Raw genomic sequence first — 20,819 nt, 5'->3', positions numbered from 1 at the left:
ACGGGGGGAAGGAATGATGCCTAAGCACTTGTGACGGTCGGGGATTGAACGCCGACCTGTATGAAGTGAGACCGTCGCTCTACCGTCCAGCCCAAGTGGTTGGGCACAGATACCAGAAGAGACCTTCAGAAACTATGCCAACAACAGCGGATTAATCAGGAACGAGAACTTCCAGCCGCTATGCTATTTGGCGGAATAATACAGTTTAAGAGAAGAAGTATTGTCTTCTTCAAGCAAGCCTTTGCAACTACTCAGTAGGTAAGCTCCCAACGGGCATTTGCAATTCAATTTCTTTCTTTATTATACATAACCATCCCGTGGGCGGTGGAGAAGGAGGTTACAGAGGCACATAATCGGTTCAGGAACTGAACCCCCATAGTTCGTTTCGCTAAGCAAATAACAATTGTGAGCCTCGTGTTGAATCACTTGTGATACAAAAAGATTATTGATGTCTGCAGGCGATGAGTCACAATAACGTGGCTAAAGTATGTTGACCAGACCACACACTAGAAGGTGAAGGGACGACGACGTTTCGGTCCGTCGTCCGAAACTTCTAGTGTGTGGTCTGGTCAACTTATTGATGTGTGTATTTGGGCTCTTGCCGGAGTCAAAAATGCGTCAAGATATTTCCTACATCTTTCATTACAAAATACAGTGAATTAAGAGCTCCAAAAGCTTACTGTGAAGAGAAGGAATTGCTTGCAGGATACAATGAAGACAAAAAACAAATAAACCGGCTAAAACCTCAAAATATAAATAAGCCTATCGAATACCCTAGTCTAGGCCTAATCTAAGCCGACGTCATCTCTCAACACAACGCTTCAATGCCTCACCTGTGCAACATTTTACACATTTTTTGTAAATATAGACCCCTAGACCCACACAAAAATACCAATCAATAATAACACTATAAAATAATATAATTTGCGTCAGACTAGTATAAGCTGAAACGCTTTGACGTCATTAACCTGACACTAAACGTATTATATTTAATCAGAATACGAAGACTACCAATAATTATCATACAGCCTAAGCTTTCTTTTTTTAATTAGCCCTAATTTCGTTTTAGTATTCTTAGCGCTAACCATAACTCTACTTCAGTATCTTTAATATATATTCGTTCAATTTTCCAGCCTATCCTCCTATTTCGGTAGTACTTATAATAGCGATGCGAACCATCGTACAAATATTGACGTAAAGGGCATATAGAGTAGAAATCGGTAGTACTGAATTTGGATAAACTGGAAAAAATTTTGTATGGGATATTGAAGAAAATTTAACCTAACCTAACCCTTCTAGGCCTAATACACGCTATCAGAGGCCTAATATTGTCTATATATGTGCTATATTAGGCCTAGGAATATTTACATTTGGTTGTTAAGCTATATTTTTTTCCTGACAATAAAGTGAATAATATCAAAATATACTATTGCCAATTACATCCCTGTATATATACGATAATGCACGTAGTTACAAAAGGTACTATTTAAACAAGATGGGTTCAAATTTCCATAATAAGCTAAAATACAGTTCAAAGTTTACAATAATACAAACTTTTCCACTTGTTTACGCAAAGAGATTTTTACACAAAGAAAGGAGCTAGAAATTTTGAATTTCCTGACCGTTAGTGTGACAGTGACGTCACGCGGGCTCCACGCAATATGGCGCCCACACTTAAACCTTAGTCACATTAATACATTCATAAATCTACGTATCTATGTATTTACGTATGTAGCTCAGCCTAACATTTTAAAAGCACTACGATCACCTTCTGTGGTTTTTCAATAAATCTCTGAACTGTGTTTGACAAATCTTTCACCCTGTCCATGGAGGACAGAAGAAAATGTATATATGCTAGTTAGCATTGTAAATGTCTGGCCACGTCTGTGGTAGAAAATAATAATAATAAAAAAAAATTAAACCTTAAACTTTCCCACAGAAGCTACGCCTACCTACATTCTTCTTTTTTCCCCGATAGCCTATGACAAATAAATGTAAGTTAGTAATTTTCCCCCACGAAGCTCGTACGGCCTATATAGCCTTCAATAGTAGCCTTCCAAATCTTTGATGCGTCCATATCAATGGGCGTCGTATCTTCAGAAAATGGTACTACCTTATCTGGAGACTTTGATGGGGCTGGCGCACGAAATTCATTTTATAGCGGGAAAAGAGGCAGGAAGGAGAGATGGGGAAGCGTGAAAGGAAGAGAAAGAGGGGGGTAAAAGAATGGGAAGGGGGAAGGAAGATATATGGGAAAGGTGTAAGAAAGATGGAGAGGTGTTGAAAGGGAGAAGAGAAGAGAAGAGAATGGTGAGAGGTGCACGATAGATAGGAGGAACAGTAGACAAGAGGGAGAGTGATAATGCACAAGATATGAATCAATATAATAGATATCCTGGGGTTGACATACGAGTTATAATCACTATGAAGAACCACATGCAGTCTGGTGAAGCAAATCAATCTAAAAACGATGTTGGTAACAGTAGGCTAATTTCAGCAAGACCAATGTTCTTTAAGATTCCTCACCTGGCCCAATTGCATGGACACCCAGATAAGTAGTAATACACTAGTTACGGCGCCTACCGAGCGATTTGGTCTGGGTTCGAGTCCTGTCAAAGGAGGATTGACTAGGCCCTCAATCCTTAACTGTTCGGCCCCCTCTTCACTAAGCAGAGGCGAAATATGACTTGTGATTAACACGTTAATCACTTCATATTTAACTCCACGAAAGACTACGAAAAATGGCCTAGGGGGTGCTTATAGTTTCTAATATTTATTAAAGAATTTAACTAAAGCCTTCCACGACAAGCTTATGTCTCCCATACGTCAGACCATTTGCTTTTGCAAATTTGGGAGAGGCTATCACCAAGCGTTTGGCATACAATTTTTTACAAAAAAACATTCTCTTATGGGTATAAATATTACAAAATTAATTTTTACATATTTTACAGATAGTTAAAAAAATAAACTACTTGCGAACTAAGCAAAAGGTGTACGTGTAAATAAATAAATTATTACATTTTATAAACATATGTTTAAGAAGCATGCCAGGACCAACTGAGCTAAGCGCTAGTGATATTTTTTGGAAAAAAAAACCCACTAGGCATACAAATTTCTAAATAACCATTTGTTGAAGACGTCTACAACTAGGCTAAACTTTAAAATTTAACAGCAGAGGTATAGGTAATAAGAGCGACCATTTCGAGGCAAATAAATGAGCTACCATTTTCTTATCTAAAATGGTGAGAACAAGAACAAAATTTGGTCTCATTATATAGGCTAGAAAAACGCCTACTACTTTCGAGGAGTATCGGAATATCACCACCCCACCCATTCTCGTCCGCTAGGCCTATTCAGAGGTAGATAGCAGCCAGCCCCACAACCAACTACGGGCTCACCATAGCCCGTGCTACTTGGAACTTTTTGTTCCAGGTAGCGACTCTTAATTAAACAACAAAACAACCCACAACCATACATAAATTTGTATACAAGTTAGGCAAAACTAATTTGGAATTACATTTAATTAAAAACAATATTCACAAAATACGTATCTAGTTTTTTGAAGTCATATATTTTATTTCCGCTTAGGCCTACGTAATGCATTACATCTCCTACACCTAAGTTCCATAAGCTTACTGTCATTTTTCCATTGTAAACTCCCAGTCTGTATGCACAAGCTGATATTTCGTCAATATCATCCGAAAGATGCGAATTATATCTCCTTATTCTAAGGGTTGATACTGAAGTGTAAAGTACACTCAAAAGGTGTGGCTTGAGTGCATAATTTAGTGAAGGCGATTGCAATATGTGGTGTGAGACGGCCAGACTTACCACTCACCATCTGGAAAGGGGATATGTTTGTAATGGGATCCAAAATGTGTATTATAAGGTTTGGCCATACTGTTTGTTGCATCAATGAGGGCGTTTGTGTATTGAGATGGGATGAGCACCTTGGGGCATTATTATTATTATTATGAACTGACTATGTGAGCTATTTCCTACGCATGCCCCAGTACGATGAGCTTATGTTTGACCCATTTTAAATACTTGTGTAATTAATGTTCTACGGCAGCTTTGTAGAGTGGTTGCCTCATTTAGCACAAATGTTTATGGTATCCTGCTTCTGCGTGTAGCCCCTGCTGTAGAAGCTACATTCCCACCTCATGATCGGTGTGAAAAAATGTGAGTTTTAAGTTGATTGCACCAAGGCAGCGCGAAATTGTATGCCGTTCATTCTCTGAGACTCTTCCTACTAATGCTAGGCTGCATGTGTTGGCCATTGGTGACACTGCTAATTGTGTTTTTACGTTATGAAGAGTTGTCAATGTTTGATGTGGTTTTTGTAAACCACACGGCTTTACTTTTTGTAAACACAAGGCTCTGTTAGTGAGGTGGATGAAGCCCTCCATGGCATCCCTGTGTGGGCCTGGTGTGCATGGGGAGATGTTTGAATTCCCTTTCACGTGCGCACGGGTTCGGCATACATTGGCAGTGATTATGTCTGATTACATTTATTGTGTATGGATAGGGAGGCAGAGTGGGGTTACTCTGATGACTGGACTGAGTTTTTTTTTACCGGGAAAGGTCAGGTTTACTTTGTGGAGCTTACACGTGGTGCTTGGGGTTAGCACGTGGTATTGTTCTGACTGATGTATTATACAACCCATCCTCCTGTTTAAATAGTACTTTATGTAACTATAGATAACGACACCATAATGTAATACGACTATCATAGTAGCCCAGGTCAGCTGTGACGCGCGACAACAGCTGGGTTGGTACCGATATATCAAAACTTAAAATATTCATGAAACCAATAAATATATATATATATATATATATTAAGATTTTATCCTGTGAGCCAAATTATACGTAAACTATTTACCAACCTTGAGAACATGTGGTCCGCTAACGCAATTAACATGCTTGAAAAACTGACCGACATTGTACTTTCACCCACCACTAACTAGTCCGTCAAAACCCGTCTCGTTCTTGGCTACAGTAAAACAATAGTGATAAATAATTATGATGATAAACAAGAGCAGCCTAACTATAATCAGATCAATAGCAGGTCTAATAATAACTACCGTAGATACTTGAAGATGCAGGTCCTGGTCTCACAGTAGCCGAACGCTCGGAATTTAGTGTCCAAATCTAGATAAGCCAAGACAACAGCAAATTTAGTGGGGACATCCAAATAAAGACTGAGCAGATATCCCACACCGCCGGAGGACCACATACGAATTTCTCTGGACTTGGCAGTGGCTTTGTTAGTGAATGTGGCTCCGTGCTGGAGTACTATCGCGGTTTTTGATGTAATTGTATTTATCCATTAGTTCAGGTACACAACTATTATCTTTTACAAGAGGATCTGTCCATGTAGGTCGGAAGCTATATGAAACCTATGAAGTAAAGGTATACACAGTTATACTAGGAAATTTATAATATACACTCCCTCTCCTTTCTTGCTGACTGCTGAACAATCTTCTCTCTCTCTCTTGCTGACTGCTGAACAACCTTCCCTCCTTCTTGCTGACTGCTGAACAACCTTCCCTCTCTCTTGCTGACTGCTGAACAACCTTCCCTCTCTCTTGCTGACTGCTGAACAACCTTCCCTCCCTCTTGCTGACTGCTGAACAACCTTCCCTCTCTCTTGCTGACTGCTGAACAACCTTCTCTCTCCCTCTTGCTGACTGCTGAACAACCTTCCCTCTCTCTTGCTGACTGCTGAACAACCTTCTCTCTCCCTCTTGCTGACTGCTGAACAACCTTCCCTCTCTCTTGCTGACTGCTGAACAACCTTCTCTCTCCCTCTTGCTGACTGCTGAACAACCTTCCCTCTCTCTTGCTGACTGCTGAACAACCTTCTCTCTCCTTCTTGCTGACTGCTGAACAACCTTCCCTCTTTCTTGCCAACTGCTGAACAACCTTCCCCTCCTCCATGGCAGAGAGGATAGCACCCCACGTTGACTGACAAGTACCTCCCCCAAGCCGACCGTTCAACCTTTACTACTCAACAGATGAATTGGCACAACTGCTTGCACTTGGCACAAACAGATGCTACACAAACACAAATCACACACACACACAACACACACACACACACACACACGCACACACACACACACACCTTCCGTAGCGCCTCATCCCGTTCACACGTGTGTAACCCCAGGCACCAATTCCTTGGCCAGGTGTTCACCCTAATAATTATCTTCCTCCTGAGATAAACTTCTTCTACCAGATAAATAATGACATTTACCGTCTTATACACCCTGGATTATATAGTCTATCGCTCTTCACCCCTCCAGGAAAAAAAATGCCATTTCCTGCTGCTATGTTAAGGGGTAATTGTCATGTCAGCCTCAAGGCTCTGAGGATCATCTTACCTTGTTAATCGCGTCTGATCACCAGCCTCAAGTGGCTAGTTAAGATTGTTACGTCTTGGAGCTTCTTCCTCTTGCACCGACGAAACACTTGCTTCAGAATACACACTATCAATTTCATACAAATATAGTATATATATATATATATTTCTATGAATCGTTCCACTACACTAGAATGCAGTTATCACTGTGGATATACACCAATCTCTCATTAAAAAAATCACAATAATATGCTTTCATAGGGCAAAGTCGCTTATAAACACAATGTCAACTCAAAATAAATTTTCGGAAAAGTTAAAACTGAGAAAGTCAGAGTAAGTGAGCAAGAAGAGGGGAGGTGGGGGAGGAGAGGTGGGAGCGCGGACGCACACATCCGCCTCTCACCACCTGCGGGGGGCGACTGAACCCAAACACCCGAACCATGCCCATCTTAACACTCTTGTCGTACTGCTTCAATCTCTCATATTTCCCTCCTACTTTGACCCATTTATTCAAATGCTACCGAGACATCATGGGAAGTGTTCGCAGTATTAAGATATTTCGGTTAAGAGACGCAAATTGGTGTATATAAGTGCAGGGGAAGGAGTATAGAGAAGTTAAATTGTCCCCAGACGTGATTGGAACTTGAGATGCCACGGGCTGGCCAGACTCTTAACTAGGTCCTGACCAGACCAGGTGTTGCTCAGGCTTTTGGACGTGTTGGTCTGATGTATTAACAGTGTTAGTACACTATTTTCACCCCGTTGTGCCCTCTCACTGACTGCCCAGTTATTAGACCTTTCAGACCCGTTGGCATAAGGTACCTGGAGCTTTCCAATAAGATACCTGGAGCTTTGCAATAAGATACATGGAGCTTTGCAATAAGATACCTGGAGCTTTGCAATAAGATACCTGGAGCTTTGCAATAAGATACCTGGAGCTTTGCAATAAGATACCTGGAGCTTTGCAATAAGATACCTGGAGCTTTGCAATAAGATACCTGGAGCTTTGCAATAAGATACCTGGAGCTTTGCAATAAAATACCTGGAGCTTTGCAATAAGATACCTGGAGTTTTGCAATTAGTAACTAAACTCTTGTCTTCTTGAGGATATCCTCATAATGCACCCAAAATTTCCCTGTACAGGCTACTGAACATATGGCCCTGTATGGCTAACCATCCTGTGTGATGGGGATTTTTTTTAGCATCATGTAGCTAGTTTTTGACAGACTGTACCCCCCTTTATATAGTCTAAGGGCAGCTGCACATATGCAGATGTATCTAAATGTATTAATACAAAAAAAAAGTGTTCCAACCGCATCTCAAACGATGCTTCTCTTACGTCTTGTATTCGACTCGCACCTCTCTAAATGCTTCTCCCAAATACTGCTAAGACAAATAACTTGCCTCAAAACAAGGAGCCGTCGGATTCATTGAGCATAAAAGTCTGCTTACATGCTGTATGAACTAGCCTCATCCCGCTGTTCTGTCTGCGGGATGTCTGCTCTCTAACTCACTTTCCGACTAAATATCATTTAAGCGACTCAGTGTTTAACTTAAGAACTTTGTTTTCAAGGATGGGTTGAGATAATTGCCAAGAGAATAGCCAAGTTATATATACCTTGAGGTGCTTCCTTGAGGTGCTTCCGGGGCTTAGTGTCCCCGCGGCCCGGTCGTCGACCAGGCCTCCTGGTTGCTGGGTTATAAGGTTATAATTTATAATAATGTAATTTGAAATTTGAGAAATTATTTTGGTTGTTCTATAATACGTTAAAAGAGTAGGCTAGACACGCTCTGAGGCTGATGTTTATACCTTGTGTGTGCATAAGTGTGAGTTGTCTTTTGAATACTTTTGCTGTGATTTGTTTCAAGGTTGTATCGCCTTAAACTTTAGATAGACGACCTAAGGAAAAGATGTGTATAGGGAGATGGATCTAGTTACAGTACGGGTTACTCAGTAGACAAAATATTGAAGATCTTGCAAGGCAAGATCAAGTATAATATTTGGGGTTTACGGCTCTGTGGTGATATGGAAAATTGGTTTACTGAGAATTATATTCACTATATATATAAATGTAGTATTTTCCCTTGTAAATTGATGTAAATATGATCTTCATACTGTATATTTTTTAATAAAGAAAATAAAAAATAATTACTTATATCAAAATAACCGCACTTTAACTAGCGTTTGTTTGCATATATTTGTCAATGTAGATTCATTCTGTCGTGATTTATTGACATATAAAGCGACACGCTTCACTAATTCACACACAAACATATAGGATATACTGAGGAGACATTGTTGTTTTAATTATATACCGTTTAAGAGTAGTAATATATGATCACATAGCTCCATATCAGCACACACTGAGGACCACTGGACAGTCATCAACACACACTGAGGACCACTGGTCAGTCATCAACACCCTCAGCACACACTGAGGACCACTGGACAGTCATCAGCACACACTGAGGACCACTGGTCAGTCATCAACACCCTCAGCACACACTGAGGACCACTGGACAGTCATCAGCACACACTGAGGACCACTGGACAGTCATCAGCACACACTGAGGACCACTGGACAGTCATCTACACCCTCAGCACACACTGAGGACTGCTGCTACTGACAATGGGTGTTGCAGGAGGCGCCACTGAGCTCAGGTATGACAACAGAGCGACCTTGGACATTGTGTATGGGGGACACAGCCTCACTCTCCACCTGACACTATTCTTCTCTCGTATCTCTCTCTCCACTAACTTAGTTCACTCTTCACAGGCTGAACCGGTGCGTGTTATGGATATATATATATATATATATATATATAAATATATATATATATTTATATACAAGAGTTCTTTCAATGAGTTCTTATGTTGTACGATGTAGTATTTTTTCCTTGTAAATTGATGTATATATGATCTTTATATTGTATATTGTTTAATAAACAAAAAATAATTTGTGTCAAACTAACTGCACTTGAATATTATTTATTTATAATTTCTTTTATTTTATAATACAATAAAAATGTATTATTTCTTGGTAAAAGTTTATTATGGTTTGTTTTTATGTATTGTGGCTTGTTATAAGTACATTATATCTTATTGTTTTATAATTATGCTGCTACTGTCATTACTACTTAAAATAATTATTATAATATATATATAACATTCCCGCCCAACTTGAAGTCTTAGTCTGTCTGAGCCAGATAGTAAGTGTCTAGAATTTACTATTCTCACAACCAAGTCCTTTAAGATCTGTGACTTCACATATAATAGGCCTGTGACTTCACATAGTATAGGCCTGTGACTTCACATAGTATAGGCCTGTGACTGCACATAGTATAGGCCTGTGACTGCACATAGTATAGGCCTGTGACTCCACATAGTATAGGCCTGTGACTTCACATAATATAGGCCTGTGACTTCACATAGTATAGGCCTGTGACTTCACATAGTATAGGCCTGTGACTGCACATAGTATAGGCCTGTGACTTCACATAGTATAGGCCTATAGGGGGCTAAGAACTGAGAAATGTATGCATCCCCCACTGTCATCTCCATTTTAAAAACAAACCTAACCTAATCTAATTTAACCTTGCGAAAATAAGAGATAAAATTATTTATATGTTGTACGGGTGTGTGACGTCACTGTGGCGTTATTATAATCATGCCATACACATATTAGATCATACTAGTCCGAGTGTTTGGTCTTTGATATTTGACCTTTATAGAGGGAGTAGAAGGACGAAAACATTTTATATGATTGTTAGAATGTGAGTGTTGGAGGCGAGACCCAGGCGAGGAGCCCCTAACTTATATGGCAGCTTGGTGTTAATGTTATGAGTTAGGCTTCGCGTCAAGGACTGCTGCCACTTTTCCCCAGAGCTTCTGGAGGGTCTAATAACTAAGAGTTATATTTTTGGAGGAGTAGACACAAGTAGGCAGGGTTTGGGGAGTGGAAGAACTCCCAGAACCCCATCCAGGTGACTGTTGCAGCTGATGTTGTTGTTGTTGTTAATGATTTGCTACTTGGAACAACAAATTCCAAGCAGCACAGGCTATGGTGAGCCCGATTGCAGCTGATACTCTGACAGTTGCAGCCCCGCTCCTGTGTCAGGTAAGTCCACTACGGGCTCACCATAGTGCTACTTGCAACTTTTTGTTCCCAGTAGCTGAATCTAAAAACAACAACAAACAACCATCCAGGTACAATTCATGCTTTAGATTCAGCTACTGGGAACAAAGGTTCCAAGTAGCACGGGCTATGGTGAGCCCGTCGTGGACTTACCTGGTACAGGAGCGGGGCTGTGGGTACAATCCAGGTACCAGCTCCTACAGAGGTCTACCGGGAAAAAAAAATCATGTCAGTTTAAACAGTGAGTAAAAAGACTACCATCCGGTCTTAGGCTACCACATCCCTCCCACCCACTCCATCCTTCCTAACCCCCCATTTCCTTTACACACTATCCTGTGGAGTGCGGTGACCCTTCCATTTCCCTGTCCCACACCCCCTGCTAGCGTGTTACCTCTACCCACAACCCTCAGTGATAATGGTGTAGCCTGGCTCTGCCCGCCCCGACCCTCGGCAACCACACCTTCCGGTATTACTGCTTTCACACCTTACCCTGTGTTCACTGTCCTGCCCTGCCCTGCCCCGCCCCGCCCCGCCCCGCCCCGCCCCGCCCTGCCCCGTCCTACCCTTCCCCGCCCCGCCCTGCCCCGCCCCACCCTGCCCTGTTCTTCCCTGCTCCGCCCCGCCCCGCCCCGCACCTCTCATCCCTCCACTATCAGCCCTACTCTACTACTGTTGGCCACGCTACCTGGCAGCTGTACGCCGCCACAGGAAGCCTTCACCTCGGCGGTTAACGTGACCGCGAGAAACATTCGCCACACCCCCCCCCCCCCCCCCCTACACTACTGGTTTAGTGCAGGACACAAACTAGATTGTCTCTGTAACCGTTCCCAATACCGTCCACCGGATGGGTATGGGGGAGCTTAATAATTGAACTCCAGTCATTAGCGTATATATAACTACTTAGCCAAGGAAGGAGGAATACGAACAACTGAAACTGTCTTAGATCATGTTGACCAGACCACACACTAGAAAGTGAAGGGACGACGACGTTTCGTCGTCCCTTCACAATCGACTTGAGAATGGTCAATTGTCAAAATTGACTCGAGAATTGTCCAGGACAGACCGAAACGTCGTCGTCCCTTTACTTTCTAGTGTGTGGTCTGGTCAACATATTTCAGCCACGTTATTGTGACTCCTCGCCTGTCCTAGATCATGTTAAAGTTAGAAAAGCGCCAAAATTTCAACCATCACACGCCCTTGGAAGAACTGTAGAACAAAAATAGATGTGCATTGTGGCAAAAAATAACACAAATATGCAGAGAACAGGGAAATGAATTAGACCAAATCTACAGCGATGATTCTGCTAATCTCGCTAACGGCCGGGCTGGAGCAGCATACAATGTAACTTTTTTTGTGAGATATATACAAGAGTTGTTACATTCTTGTAGAGCCACTAGTACACGTAGCGTTTCGGGCAGGTCCCTGGAATACGATCCCCTGCCGCGAAGAATCGTTAATGGAATTAACGATTCATTTTTTTAATAAATCGTTAATTTTTTTTTAATGAATCTTAATTTTTTTAAGAATCGTTAACTATGAATCATGCCTTCCAGAACGAAAATATAGTGCAGGGATTGAGACCCAAACCTCCTAGAGACAAGCAGAGCTCACCGCCATTGTTATAGCATTAAGATACGTAACAGGAACCACAAGAAAACCAGTCATCTCCACTAACGACCTCGTCTACAAAGTCTTTGAACATAACAGACAGGGAAAAAAAGAGGGATAGATGCGGAAATTAAGAGAACTGTGAAAATGCTGAGCAATTAGGGAAAGTGATCAAGCTCCCGTGGCTTCCCACACATCTTGGAGTCAGAGGGAATATACAAGCAGAAGTGTCGGCGACTGAGACAAGCTGAAGGCAAACATTCAATATTGTATCCCAAAGATGATTGATTGATGAAGATTAAGCCACCCGAAAGGTGGCACGGGCATGAATAGCCCGTAAGAGGTGGCCCTTTTGAGCCATTACCAGTATCAAGAGCTGATACTGGAGATCTGTGGAGGTGCGACTGCACCCTGCGTGACGGGAGATGTCTCCCGTGTGTATCCCAAAGATCTTCCCGTATATAAGAAGAATCGTTTGAAAACTGTAACTAGCAAAGAAGAAAGAAAACCAATGGAACGGGTCCATTGACTTACCCAAAACCTCCGTAAGTTACCTCAGTAAAGATTAATTGTAACATATTTCCTGACTATATTGTTGGTGCTGAACAAGCATAATATTACTGGGAAATAAGCTCATTTTATAAGGGAATAACACCAGAGTTGGTGGTGGGTGGCGACCATAAAAGTCGAGGATCTCTCTCCTGGACTTTTATGGCGTCAACCACCAACAATTTTGGGTTTATTTCGTTATATTTCATAGTAAAACTATGCTTTTGTGTAATTTCTTCACTCAGCACCAATATTATAGCAAACAAATACTTTACATTTCCTCTCTTTCTCGTTCCCTCTTTCCCTTTCTTTACATTTCCTTTTACGTAATTTAAGGAGTGGCTTTGAACAAGTTCAAGTTCAAGTATGTTTATTGAGATAAGCAAGAAATACATCTCAAAGGGATAGAGTAGCTTAGGCTATTTCTACCCCCCTTGGCTTTGAACAATTGTATGGACCGCAAGCGTCGACCGCAAGGACACTGTGGCCACCATAACTATACTCAGCCTTCATTGTGAGTCTTACATACCCACAACAACCATGAAACCCTGCCATAGAATATTTTATTCGCGTTAGGATGTATAGCCTAATGCTATGAGGATAATTTTAGGGTGTATATTAGTTTGGTCAAACAAAATGGCGCCTGGTAGAGCCCTGACTTCATATCAATCGACAAACTGTGTAGCCAATGAGAGGAGAGCTCTTACGTCATGCATGAGGGAGACCGCCAGTAATTGGGCATGGACTAGGCTGTTGGACTAGGAGACTATGGCTATGTTGGACTAGTTGGACTATGTCTCCTGGAGACATCGACTAGGCTCTCCGAGCAACCCGTCCTCTTACAAATCACGTCGCTTTTCGCTCGTACGCGCACTCAGGCTAAAAATCGACGTAAATTAAAATGAAATATGCTCACGAATGTATTCACCTAGTTGTGCTTGCGGGGGTTGGGCTCTGCTCTTTCGGCCCGCCTCTCAACTTTCAATCAACTGTTTCTACTACTACTACCTTTTTTTTTCTCCACACCACACACACACACACACACACCAGGAAGCAGCCCATGACAACTGACTAACTCCCAGGTACCTATTTACTGCTAGGTAACAGGGGCATAGGGTGAAAGAATAGAACTTCACTTTCCGAAGCTTTTCCTCACCTCTCCAAGCAACACGTTTGCCTCTAACTCAGCACAGGAATGCTAGTTGATCAAGTTAGACGAATTGTAACACCTTGGATTAAGAGTATAATAAAATACCCGCCGTGGTGGACTGGGGTTAGGGGGGTTGGCTAGGAGGGGCTAGGGGGGGCTGGCTAGGAGGAGGCTTGATGATCTCAGGTGTGGCCCGAGGTCTCTGCCAGGCTCACAGCTTCTGCCGTCATCTGCAGCAGCTCTGCGGCCGAGGTATTGTACCTTAATGGTTTTACCAGCGATATCGACGAGAGAGAGAGAGAGAGAGAGAGAGAGAGAGAGAGAGAGAGAGAGAGAGAGAGAGAGAGAGAGAGAGAGAGAGAGAGAGAGAGAGAGAGAGAGAGAGAGAGAGAGACAGAGAGAGAGACAGAGAGAGACAGAGACAGAGACAGAGACAGAGACAGAGACAGAGACAGAGAGAGAGAGAGAGAGAGAGAGAGAGAGAGAGAGAGAGAGAGAGAGAGAGAGAGAGAGAGAGAGAGAGAGAGAGAGAGAGAGAGAGAGAGAGTAACTCCCTCGTAACAATATGGTGTGAGTAGCCTAAGCTAATTAAGTAAATATTTATCGAAAGAAGGCACCAAGCCGGGAAGACTGTCCAGCGCCCTAAACCAGACTTGCTCTCTTTATCAGGGCTTCGTGAGGGCCCCTCTCATTATTTCCACGTATATATGGAGGTGTATTTCTGAATACTGTGTAGCGTTCGTGTACACGCCCTCGGGTGCTTGTGTGTGTGTGTGTGTGTTTTGGTGTTCTGTTTAATAGTCATTTTATTTGCCGGTGGAATGATCTGGTCAGCACCTCATCTTGGTGAATCAGTACCACCACCACACTCCAGGGAATGACATTGCAGACGAAGCTGCAAAACTTGCAACTAAGAGAAGAAACGTAGACATTTACATACCACAGAGTCTACCACAGATTAAGAAAGTAATTAGAAACAGAGCAATGCAGAAGATGTACAGTCACCACAACACAGCAGTTGCAACATCAGGATCTGCGGGTTGGTACAAGAATTCAACCAACTATGAACCACTTAGTTTGATGAAAGGGAGTAGTAGAACAACAGAAGTACACTTACATCGCATCAGGCTTGGACACCCATGTGCATGGGAAATAGGCTTACAGGTTCCGGAAGATGAGAGGAAATGTCAACACTGTGGAGAAATGCCCGACAGACCACTGGAACATTATCTAACACAGTGCACAGTTACATACCAAACAGACCACTGGAACATTACCTAACACAGTGCACAGTTACAAACCCAATAAAATTTCAACTATGATTCAACAGAGCAGAAGAAGTTGTTAAACACATGGGACAAAATCTTACTGAAGCGACCATACTAGTCATAAATACTCATACTCCGCCCAAGTAAAACAGAAACAAGCAACACTTAGTGGGCCAGCCAGAGGCTTTGGGCTCACGCAGGAATCTCACTCCAGCAGACAAGAGCAGCATCCCTCTGCTTCACAAAATCATTGTGCCAAGTGAATATATACTTGATTGCAAGATTTTTTAGTGTGCATTCCAGCTTATTTATCTGTGATAACATGATATTATCCTGGCGGGAACCTACACCACACCGTGACGACGACAATAAACCCCGTATTGAGGTCAGTGACCGCTCACACACCATGACCTGACGGAGATGTTTTTCAACCTCGTTCCTCCCTGCCCAGGACCACACCTCCACCTGGTGGCTCACTCTTACAACAGTCCACTAAAAACACTCACACATTCACGGCTTTAATTCGTGCTAGGCTGGTGGCGTGTCTGGGGCGAGTTGGTCATTGACTTGAGTGCGGCGCTGCGGGAGAGTCGTCGTCCGCTATCACATCTGGCACACAGATTAAGGCTTTTGGTTCAAAGTTATGTATTGGGTGTTTCTCAGTTTGTTCCTAGCCAGACATCTTCTCTCTCACTCTCCCCGACCCTGTCTTCACGTCCCTTGTTCGCCCTTTCTTCCCATCCTCTCTCTCTCTTTGCTCTCTCTTTCTTTGGGATTTTACTTTGTATAATTTGTAAACAACGAAGCCATGCTGAGGCTGATTAAGAGCAGAACTGTGGTGTTCCTGAGAGCAGCTCCGCAATACACACTTCCAAGGTTATCTTGAGGTTATCTTGTTATCTATCCAAGATGACATACACACCAGAAAATTCCCACAAGCAAATGAAATGACCCAAACAGAACATAAAAACATGTAAATGTAAATATTGAAAATGTAAATATATGAAAAAGAGAAAAGAGCCCATGAGTTACTATTGATAGTTTAACAGTCAGACTTACACCACCCTACAAGTATGTCTGAGTACATATACACATACCCATACACAAGTATACGAGCAAGATATACACACACACCCACACACAGATGATTTAGAGAAGAGAACTACCAATAAAACCCTCGTAATGTATTTCTGCTCCACAGTAATTAAACCTCCACCTCCGCTTAGATTAAGTCCGACAAGGAGTTATTAGGTCGTTAAGGCTTGTTTCAAAATATTACTTTAACTGGGCGATTTACAACCATCTTGTTTCTTAAGTGCGAGTTTAATAGCCTATCCAGATTGTGTAGAAAACTGTCCTTTGTTCAAAGTGGAACTTGCCTCGCTGTGATGGTCAGTGATGTGTTGTGGTGTGTTGTGGTGTGTTGTGGTGTGATGTGGTGTGTTGTGTGGTGTGTTGTGGTGTGTTGTGTGGTGTGTTGTGTTGTGTGGTGTGTTGTGTTGTGTGGTGTGTTGTGGTGTGTTGTGTGGTGTGTTGTGTTGTGTGGTGTGTTGTGTTGTGTGGTGTGTTGTGGTGTGTTGTGTTGTGTGGTGTGTTGTGGTGTGTTGTGGTGTGATGTGGTGTGTTGTGTGGTGTGTTGTGGTGTGGTGTGTTGTGTGGTGTGTTGTGGTGTGATGTGGTGTGTTGTGTGGTGTGTTGTGGTGTGGTGTGTTGTGTGGTGTGTTGTGGTGTGTTGTGGTGTGGTGTGTTGTGTTATGTTGTGTGTTGTGTTGTAGTAATTTGTGTTATATTGTATGTTGGTACACCAGTGTTATGGTGTTTTGTGTGTTGTGATAAGTTGGTGTGTTAATTTTGGTGTGATAAATTAACCACAGTATTAACCACACAATTAACCGCAGAATTAACCACACAATTAACCGCAGAATTAACCACACAATTAACCACAGTATTAACCGCAGTATCAACCACACGATTAACCGCAGTATTAACAATTTCAATTGTTCATTGTACAAAGCGTGGTGCTATATGTGTAGTGTGCCGCCCCTGACAGTGGGTAGGTGTGCCATCCCCTGATGGCACTGTGCCCCCCTGAGAGCGGGTAGGGGGGGAGGGGGGTGAGGGCCCACGATGGCACTCTTGGTAGTGGGGATAATATATCTAAGGAGACAGATGGTGTGGTGCCGAGGCACGGAGGAGGGCCCCTGGCACTCACCACTGCCACGGATGACCGGGCCCCTGCCGCCCTGTAAGCCAACCCCCAGTGGCACGGAAGCTGCTCCCTTCTCCCCGCCGGGATCACCATAGCCCGTGCTGCTTGGAACTTTTTGTTCCAAGTAGCGAATCTTTAACAACAACAACAACAACCCTTCTCTCCCCAACAATGTTTCCCTTACAGCGCTACATGGTAAGATTCACAAAGCAGTTACGCAAGCACTTACGAACCTGTACATCTTTTCCTCAATCTTCGGCGGCTTTGTTCACAATTATTAAACAGTTAATGAGCTCAGAAGCACCAGGAGGCTGTTTATAACAATAACAACAGTTGATTGGCAAGTTTTCATGCTTGTAAACTGTTTAATAAATGTAAACAAAGCCGTCAAAGATTGAGGAACGATGCACACATTCGTAAGTACTTGCGTAACTGCTTCGTGAATCTGACCTATGACGCTACGCCCACGAACACACCATAAAGAAACAATACAACGCCAGTATCAAAGGGGGAAGACCAATAACGCCTTTGAACAAGAGTGACAGTCGCGGCCGAGAGACAGACAGATAAGTACCCCATCAAGCACCGACGTTAACCAGGTGTGTGAGGCACATCTCGGTCGCTCAGTCATACTTGGAGTCATACTTGAGCCGTGTGGGGGAGGCCTAACTAGCCTAGCGTCTGAAAAGAGCGTTGCGGTTGGTCGCTACGAGGGTCGGAAGTTAAGGAGCTCCGCCCTGAGATGTCTTCGTAGGTATTTATCTCGGTCTTAATGGCCTGTGACGTTTCACTGACGGCTCATGCCCTGAGATATGGCCCGAGACGTCTCCTCGCGAACCATCGCCTACTTATACCAGAGATTTATGGCGCTCGGCGTTTTGAATATATCATTAGGCTGTGAGACATTCACGGGAACGACCGTGTCCGAAGTGCTTAATTTCCGACAGTTGTTTATGTCTTCGAGTCCCCAGGAAGGTAGCGAGGTGTCTGGCAACACTTCCTCAACCTGGCTTGTGTTGCCAGAGTGTGGTGTAGGGTACACTATTCTCTCACTGTGGTGCCATAGTGTGGTGCAGGGTACACTATTCTCTACCTGTGGTATGTTTTCCTTCTACCTACACTCTCTCTCTCTCCGCCATTTATTTATCCAAACGAAGAATAATTCGCGATTTTGTATACACAATTTTATTAGACAAAACCCATAACCATTATAGATATGCAGAGAGCTCGCCACTACAACGTAACGGAACATAAATAACTCACATGGCAAGAAAGGAAAGTGACAGGCCGAGAATTCGTCACTTTACACGTGTGGGGATATTTATTACAGCTAAGTACTTTCTAAAGAAAATATCTATACCAGACGTGTATACTTTCTAAAGAAAGTATCCAGGGATGACTAGACATAATCATGCAACATTTCCAGTCAACGCAATGAAACAGTATTAAGTTATTCCCACAAAGTCCAAAATGAACCAAAAGTCCAAAGTCCAAGAAATGGTCGCCATTGTGGTTCATTGTCTTGTTGGTACCCAGAACGGTCACCAGGGAAGGAAGGGGGTGGGGGGTGGTAACTGTTCAATTGGTTCTCAATATGGCTGCCAGGGCTTACGCTGTTCGCGAAATGAACACAAGGAGTGTTGCATTAGGCAGTGATGTAGTGGAGGCAGACTCCATACACGGTATCAAATGTTGATAGAGCCCAGTGGGCTCAGGAACCCGTACAGCAGTTGAAATTGAAATTGAAATAAGTTTATTGAGGTAAAATACACACAAAGGGATGAGGTAGCTCAAGCTATTCTCACCCCGTTCAGTACATCGTGTTAATACATACATAGACACACATCACAAACAATAAACATATTACCAAACATTCTGAGAGATAAACATATAGATTTCCTATCAATCGTACAGCAGTTGATTGATAGTTAAGAAGCGGAACCAGTGAGCCGAAGCTCAACCCCCGCAAGCCTTAATAGCTGAGTAAAGTTCTGTTCTAATTTCAATAAAAACGTTCAACACAAATAAGCTTCAAATCAAACATGAAAGCAGTGATGTTGGAAGCTATCATGGAAAGCATCGTGTCTCACCACATTGGTTATTTTTGTTGCTAACGTGAAAAGTTGAAAACCAGTTAGAAAATAAATTCAAGAAACGACCAACAGGAGGCTACGGTGCCTACTTTCAAAATTAAGTTTTGTTTAACAAATATACATGCGTTATAAGTTTCAGATATATGCAAGTACTTTCTCAAGATATCTCCCGGAAATAAACTAGTGGAGAAAATAGGAGAAAGAGAGAGAGAGAGACAGAAGCACAAGGTGGCCGGGAGCCATGTAGCCTAGTGTCGTAGCCGCCTCGCGCCTCTGGCGAAGAATTCACACAAAATTGGCTTGATGTTGACACTTGGCCACAATGTTAGCTGTTGTGTGAACACTGTTGTTGTAGGAGGCCCAACTGTCCGAGGAAGGGGGGGTAAGAGGGTGCTGTTGACTGGTCCCCTAAACTAGTTAACACTGTGTAAGGTCGTCCTCTTCTGTCAGCTCCGACTCTCTCTTAACACAGCTCGACACAGAACCCAAAGCTCCACGGCAGGATACCGGACCATAGCTGTATACCTGCCCACAATATATACCGGACCTATGCTGTATACCGGACCACAGTGTATCCATTATATAGAAGCTGCCGAGGAGTCAAATTCAATAAAACCAACGAGTTAATAGATTCGCCGTCCTGGGAATAGAGTAACCGAACTGCCCTGCAGTCTTAAAAGTATGCTTGTTACATTCACCAATTAGTCCTACTTGGATGGGGAGTAACTGGGTGTTGCCCTTTACGACTAATCTGAGTGCTGGTGGTGGTTTTGTATTGAAGGAAAGGTCATCGGTGAAGTTAAATGATGGTTTCATCGTCTTGAAGACGCTGTATCTTGGACCGCGCCTATTACTGCACTGAGAGAGGAAATGGGATTTCTTTATGTTAATTGGGGCTTGAGCCCACCCACCAGGCCAGACCCCACGTGTTCCCTCTCCCCTAGGCAGGAAATGTGTTGAGATGCTCAATGGAATATAATCAAGTATTCTCTCTCTCTCTCTCTCTCTCTCTCTCTCTCTCTCTCTCTCTCTCTCTCTCTCTCTCTCTCTCTCTCTCTCTCTCTCTCTCTCTCTCTCTCTCTCCAGAAAATATTGCAGCAGCCAAAAAGACAAGACTAGGATTTTGTGTTAAATATTTTCTTGACAAATATCCTTGATAAACTTCATTGATTCTGATGCATTACTGACACGCTGACACGTAAAGAGTTTCCCCATCTTTATTGTCAGTAAACCATCTGACGGTCCTTACATGAGCACACACACACACACACACACACATACCCTCTCAGCTAGTACCCGAGCTGAGAGGTATGAGCTACGAGGAGAGACTACGGGAATTAAACCTCACTTCGCTGGAAGACAGAAGAGTTAGGGGGGACATGATCACCACATTCAAGATTCTGAAGGGGATTGATAGGGTAGATAAAGACAGTCTATTTAACACA

General features: G+C 42.9%; 2 protein-coding genes across 7 annotated transcripts in view; one reads left to right on the top strand and one right to left on the bottom strand.

The window, feature by feature from the left end:
• The window catches only part of LOC138352471 (mucin-3A-like), an 81,520-nt gene that overhangs the window by 46,725 nt on the left and 13,976 nt on the right, over window positions 1-20,819 (top strand). The gene's annotated exons all lie outside the window — the stretch shown is intronic.
• The window catches only part of LOC123767155 (carboxypeptidase N subunit 2), a 187,934-nt gene that overhangs the window by 155,590 nt on the left and 11,525 nt on the right, over window positions 1-20,819 (bottom strand). For 5 of the 6 annotated variants that reach the window (XM_069304825.1, XM_045756694.2, XM_045756700.2 and 2 more), the window contains exon 1: window positions 6,384-6,772. The exons of the other annotated variant lie outside the window; for it this stretch is intronic. The gene's annotated coding sequence lies outside the window, so the exon portion shown is untranslated. Of the gene's footprint in view, window positions 1-6,383; window positions 6,773-20,819 lie in introns of those variants that run through there. 6 annotated transcript variants of the gene reach the window in all.

This window comes from Procambarus clarkii, chromosome 53, assembly GCF_040958095.1.
Source record: "Procambarus clarkii isolate CNS0578487 chromosome 53, FALCON_Pclarkii_2.0, whole genome shotgun sequence".
Lineage (NCBI taxonomy): Eukaryota > Metazoa > Arthropoda > Malacostraca > Decapoda > Cambaridae > Procambarus > Procambarus clarkii.
The sequence above is the reverse complement of the archived record's forward strand: the minus strand, read 5'-3'. Positions and strand labels throughout refer to the sequence as shown.